Here is a 6893-nt window from a genome sequence, read left to right as displayed (position 1 = left end):
CACCAACATGTTCACACTGGGGAGAGGCCAGTCACCTGTCCTGAGTGTGATAAGGGATCCATTAATACATCCGGCTTGCTGACACACCGAAGAGTTCACACTGGGGAGAGGCCGTTCACTTGTTCTGAGTGTGGGAAGGGATTCAGTCATTCATCAAATTTACTGATACACCGACGGGTTCACACTGGGGAGAGGCTGTTCACCTGCACTGAGTGTGGGAAAGCATTCATTAATTCATCTCACCTGCGGAAGCACCAGCGAGTACACACTGCGGAGAGGCCATTCATCTGCTCGGAGTGTGGGAAGGGATTCACTCAGTAAGAAGCCTCAGCCCCTCTTCATATGGCAGGAACGGGCCCGTCCCAACACCACATTCAGGTCTGGAAACGTCTGAGTTGAGACTATCCTGACTGAGCTGAGAAAATTCAGAAAAGACATTAGCGACACCCTTGGGACAATGAAAAATTCAGTCTCAGAACTGGAACAAGCTGTCAGCGGTTTGGGAAAGAGGATAGTGGAGCCTGAGAACAGAATTAGTATGGTTTACGATAGTAACATTCACAGATACAGGCTCCTTATTTACACCAGAGAGACAGACGGTTAGAGGACAGATGTCAGAACCTCGAACATTTCATGAGATGGAACAACCTGTGAATTTATGAGGTGCCAGAAAACTCAGTAGGTGGGACATTATCCGCTGGGTCGAAAGCTTTCTCAAGAACCTGCTTAAACTCCCGATCGATTTCCCACTGCAACAAGAGTGGGCTCACAGATCACTGCAACAAAAGCCGTCAGATGCTAATTCACCCCAAGATTATTTGTGGTGAAATTTCTCAGCTCCAGATGAAAATGTTAAATTAATTGCATACTCTAAATTTTTTTTTTTTTAATGTGAAAGGGTGACATAAACCCATTGAGAGAAAAAAGATGCTCTGTCAGTTGAAACATCTGAGCTGCAAAACTGCATTTTTACAAGAAACACATTTGTCAGACATAGACCACAGTAAGCTGGGCAGATCCTGGGCAAACCAGGGATTCTTATCCTCTCGTGCATCAGGCTAAATTGCACCTTAATTGGAAAAAATAATTATGTCCTCTAAATTTATATTTTAAAAAGCAAGCCCTGGCCTTGGTGGCGACATAAACAAATTTTATAAGACCGTTAAAGACATGCATCCACCTTTACTTCAGCAGGCCTATCGTCACTCATTAGAAACTGGATCATTGGCTCCTTCATGGAGAGATGCAATTATAACGGTCATTCATAAGGAGGGGAGAGACCCAACAGAGTGTGGGTCACATCGCCCCATATCATAACTTAATTGTATCCTGAAGGTTCTAACATCAATACTGGCCCATAGAGTAAACAGGATAATAACTGAGGTGTTAACGCCCAGACCAAACTGGGTGTTACACTGGAGACAATCTCCACAGGCTCCTTAACATCATGACTCATGTCCAAGGGAATGGAGTTGAGGCCATGATCTTATCTTTAGATGCTGAAAAGGCATTTGATCGAATATCATGGGTGTACCTATTTCAGACTTTACACCAGCCTGGAGTTTGGACTCAAGATCCTCTATTCAAATCCACGGGCTTCTGTTCGTGTGAACAGTCATATTGCTGAAGTCTTTGGGCTAGAGAGGGGAACAAGACCGGGTTGGTATCTGTCCCCCTCTTCTGTTCACTTATGTATAGAACCCTTAGCCCAAATGGTGAGAGACAAGACAGACAGAAAGGGGTTCTAGCTGGAGAGGAAAAGCACAAGTTGTCATTCTATGCTGATAACGTCCTGCTTTACTTATCAGATCCTGCAACATCCATATTTTCTATGAAAGAGAGTATTTAAAAGGTAGGCTGTGACTCGGGTTATAAAGTTAATGTTAAAAAGATTGAAGCAATGGTGGACAAATCCCAACCATATGGAGAAACAACGTGCCTTTAAATGGCACAGTCGGACACTAAATACCTCAGTATTCTTGTCCCACCAACAATCGATAGAATATATGGAGCAAATTACACTCGCATCGTTAACTGTATGAAGAGTGGGCTGGATGAGTGGCTGAGCCGACCACTCTCTCTGTCAGGACAGATTGAAGGTATTTGGATGAATGTCCTCCCCAGATTGTTGTCCCTGTTCCAGATGTTACCTGTTCAGATTCCTGAATCTGCATTCAATTTGTTACATTGTCTGATCTCCTGTTTTTGGGCAGCTCAACTATAATCTGTGACAGCTTGGTTAACAGACAGCGTAGACACACGGTGGCTGAACCTGGAGAAACCTGCGTCCCAACTTCCATTAACAGCACTGCCATTTCTGGGTAACAGCTTAAGGGATTGCAGAATGAGTGAATGCCAGATTGACTAACAATATTTGGAAAGAAATTCAGAAATCATTCCATTTAACTGGTTCAATCTCGGCTCTGACCACCATTGGGTCTATAAAACATTTAATACTCTCCACGCACGATAAGGACTTTTTAAGAAATGGTCTGAATATTGCCTCACCTTCACCAGATATTTCAGCAGATACTCCAAAATCTTTTGAGCAGATCAGAGGGGAATTTGGCCGTCCAAATACTAACATTATTAGCATACGTACTGATACAACATTTTCTTTGCAAACATGAAGGGGGCAATTTCATGGATTTCATTTTGGGCATGTTTAACAGGATGGCTTCCAGCGCTTGCAGCGGTTGAACTGCAACAGGAGATAGCAGTGGAAGACTGGGATCAAACTTGTCCTGAGACCAATCTAGTCACCGACCCAAATATCCGGAGGGAATATAAATGGAAGCTCATTCCGAGCTACTTCAGAAGACCACATATTACTGTAAGAATTGGTTCCTCCTCTACAAGTAGTTACTGAAAAGACTGCAGGAAATCATTACTTCCACACATTCTGATTGTGGCCAAATTTGAGAGAGATTGGGATAAGATATTCAAAACATTGGCTGAGGTATTGCACATGGACATCCCACAGACCCTCCTCCAGCTGCTCTGTGAGGTACAATTCCAGAAGAGATGGAACGAAGAAAACAACACAATCTTTTACAGGTTTTGCTGTCATGAAGGGTGTTGTCCTCAAATAGCTGAAACCCATTCTACCAACCTGTGAAACTTGGTGATCCGAAGTCAGAGAGCGATTTGAGATGGACAGAATCCCACATGCATTCCACTCCCAGAGCCAAACATTATTTCAAAGGTGGCTGCCAGTAACGGGAATATTATTCACATGAACTAAACCACAGAGAGCACTCCCGCAACCAACCAAGCCCCACTCATTATATACATTTTATTTGCCTTTTTTTAAAACCGTGTTTTCCCATATATTTCCGTGGTCATTTTTCACTGGTGCTCTATGTAAGGAAACAACTTTTATACGGACCAGTTATTATCATCAAACTCTTGTTTATCTGCTGTATCAACACCTGTCTGTACGTGTAACTTGATTCTCAAAACTAAAAGTGTCTTTGTTATACTGTGTCTTTTATATTTCTGTCAACAATGCCAATGATTGATGTGGACAATTCAAACCATTTTAACCTTTTGTTTCTGTGTGCCGTGAGAAAATAAAAATAAAAGAGTTTTTCAAAAAGCACTCCATTGGTTGCAAAGGACTTTGGGACGTCCTGTGGTTGTAGAAGGTGCTATAGAAATGAAAGTTTTTAAATTGAAGACTTCTGTCATCTGATCTTGTTATCTGGAACTTAATTGATTTCAGCCACCCCCAACTTACCATTTAATAAATTCACTTTGGGTCAGACAAGACTTTAACCAATTAAGGCAAAGGCAGAATTCTCTGGATGGTAAATTTTAAAAGAAGTTTATTAAATGAAAAAGGTTTACTGAACAACTTTAAGACATTGACTTTTACAACTTCATGTGGGTGATCAGTCTGTAGAAGCGTAACCCTCTCTGGCTCCATCTTTGACAGTAATTCTTGTGGAATTCAGCCTCGGGAGTCTGGCTCTTTCTATGACAGTAATTTCCTTGGAACTCGGCCTCGGGAATCTTCAGTACTTGGCCAGCAAGGAAGACTTTCGTAACCTCTACTTTTATCCCCAAAGTGACCATCTCCTCACGTCAGAGTTGGGCCTGTTGTAACATGACAATTAGTCAATTTGGTCACTGGATAGCCAAAGCATGAGAGGGGGAGATAGAACGGGAGGGGGGGCAACACATTCTAAGAGGAAGGAAAGGCAAACCATGGGGGGGGGGGGGAAAGAGAGAGATAGGGAATAGAGGAGAGCCAGGGAGGTGGAGGTGGGGGGGGGGGGGGGGGGGGAGGCTGGGAAACATTAACCAACTTGACATCCACAGGAACAGAGAAAAAGGAGAACACAGGTGGAGGACGGGAGGGCCGGCTGAAGCAGCAGCGTGCACATGAAGACAACGGCGGCAAAATCCGACCGGGAGAGGCAACACCGGCACCAGACCCACTCGAGGATTGCCCTCCGGAAGTGCCTCGCTGGCACCAACGGGTGCCTACTTACATATATATAGATATATCATATCCTGTGTACGTAACGGCAAAATATACTCTGTTCAAAAATACAATAAAAAACATTTTAAAAATAATAATAATTTGGTAACTGGATTATTTTAATTGGATCCCCAATTACAGACACCACCTTCTCTCATTATCTCAGACAAGAATACAATAGAACTGTTTCTTATTATCCCTTTATCTGATTCTATACAATCCCTTATTCAGACAGTTTCAAATGTTGACACTAATCAGAGCTTGGAGGTCTCTCTTGCCCAAACATTTATCCTCATTGCACATCCTTTTTTATAATAAATTTAGAATATCCAATTCATTTTTTCCAATGAAGAGACAATTTAGCGTGGCAAATCCTCCTACCCTGCACATCTTTTGGGTTGCGGGGGTGAGACCCATGCAGACAGTGACCCGGAGCGGGGATCGAACCCGGGTCCTCGGCACCGTGAGGCAGTAGTGCTAACCACTGCACCACCATGCCACTCACTTCATTGCACATTCTTTACATACACAGCACATACACAGCAAATAAGGTTTTCTTTGTTTACAGCAAATAAAACTCAGTCTTTTACTATAATTACTGATTCATTAATTGTAGCTCAATTAAGGTCAGTACTTAATCATCAGTTACTGACAGGTAGCTAATTAGCTAATTAGTACAGTAATCTTTAATTAATACATTTGGTTACTACAAGATCCACTGATTCAAAAAGACAAGTTTGGACGGCAATAGCTTTCTTTCTTACTCATCGTGATCGGATTGAAGTATCAGCCTTATACTTTTACTTGATGCCAGATTGGACAAAACATAATATTGTGTAGCTGATCAAAATGATAAAATAAATTCTTAGTTTAAACAATTTCTGTTGCTATGCAGCTTATTCAAGCATTTAGGTTGATACAGTGTTACCTTTTGAAATAAAGTTCCTGTCACATAGTCGAGTTTAAAATGGCTTCCTTGACCTTGTTATGTATAATGTTCAGAGTCAGCATAGGCATAAGGGGTGGATTGGGCTCCTTCTGTGCTTTCTGAGCCGCATTTGCACTTAAAGAAAAGTGGTAAATACCAGGAATCCACTTCCTACGAGTGGATTTGAAGCAGAGACATTGGAATGTTTCCCAAAGGATGTTGGAGGGGCACCTGAGGGATACAAATGAAAAGGGACAGATCTATAGAGAGAAATTTCATCTGCTCCAGTCTCTCCAATTAACTGACGTTGCTCATCCCAGGTGCCATTCTCGTAAATCTCCTCTGCACCCTCTCTGAGAACTTCACATCTGTCCTAAAGTGTGGGGCCCCAAAATAAGATTCAATTTTTGAGGGTTAGAATTGTTCAATACGTTAAACTTGTTTAGAACCAGGGTTAGATTACACAGGCAGTAAACATTTGTGATCGCCATTTAGAAAAAGGAAATCGAGCCCTTTGAGAAGGTGCAACAAAGATTCACAAAAATACTACGATCAGATGAAATGGGGCAGCAGTAGGCCATTCGAGGGGCCGGGTGGCCTACTGCTGCTCATAATTCGTGTCTTATCACATCCTTTAGAATAGATTGTAGCATTTTCCCTCCTACTGATGTCAGGCTAATGGGTCTGTGGTTCCCCGTTTTCTCTCTCCCTCCTTTAATATTGGGGTTACATTTACCACCTTCCAATCTGCAGGAACCATTCCAGAATCTATAGAATTTTGAATGAATGAAATGAAAAGAAAATCACTTATTGTCACAAGTAGGCTTCAAATGAAGTTACTGTGAAAAGCTCCTAGTCGCCACATTCCGGCACCTGTTCAGGGAGGCTGGTACGGGAATTGAACCGTGCTGCTGACCTGCCTTGGTCTGCTTTAAAAGCCAGCTCTTTAGCCCTGTGCTAAATCAGCCCCATTTGTGATGATCACCAATGTATCCACGGTCTCTCCAGCGACCTCTTTCAACACTCTGGGATGTAGAGCAGCAGCTTTTGGGGATTTATTAACTTTCAGCCACATTAATGTCTCCATTACTATTTTTTCACCAATTCTAACCTCTTTCAGTCCCTTGTGCTCACTAGTCCCTTGGTTCCCTAGTGTTTTTGGGACAATTAATGTGTCTTCCTCCATGACGGCAGACACATTGTTTAGTTTCTCTGCCATTTCCTTATTCCCCATTATAAACTCTCCTCTCTCTGTCTGGAATGAACCCACATTGCTCTTTCCTAATCTTTTTCTTTTCACAGTCCTAGAGGAGCTTTTCCAGTCGGTTTTTATGTTTATCACCAGTTTGCTCTCATATTCTATTTTCTCTTTATCAGTTTCTTGGTCCTCCTTTGCTGAATTCTAAACAAGTTCCGAAATCTCAGACTTTTTATTTTTAAAGTTAGAGTCCCCAATTCACTTTTCCAATTAAGGGGCAA

The sequence above is a fragment of the Scyliorhinus torazame genome, chromosome 5 (assembly GCF_047496885.1).
Source record: "Scyliorhinus torazame isolate Kashiwa2021f chromosome 5, sScyTor2.1, whole genome shotgun sequence".
NCBI lineage: Eukaryota > Metazoa > Chordata > Chondrichthyes > Carcharhiniformes > Scyliorhinidae > Scyliorhinus > Scyliorhinus torazame.
Note: the sequence above shows the minus strand (reverse complement) of the source record.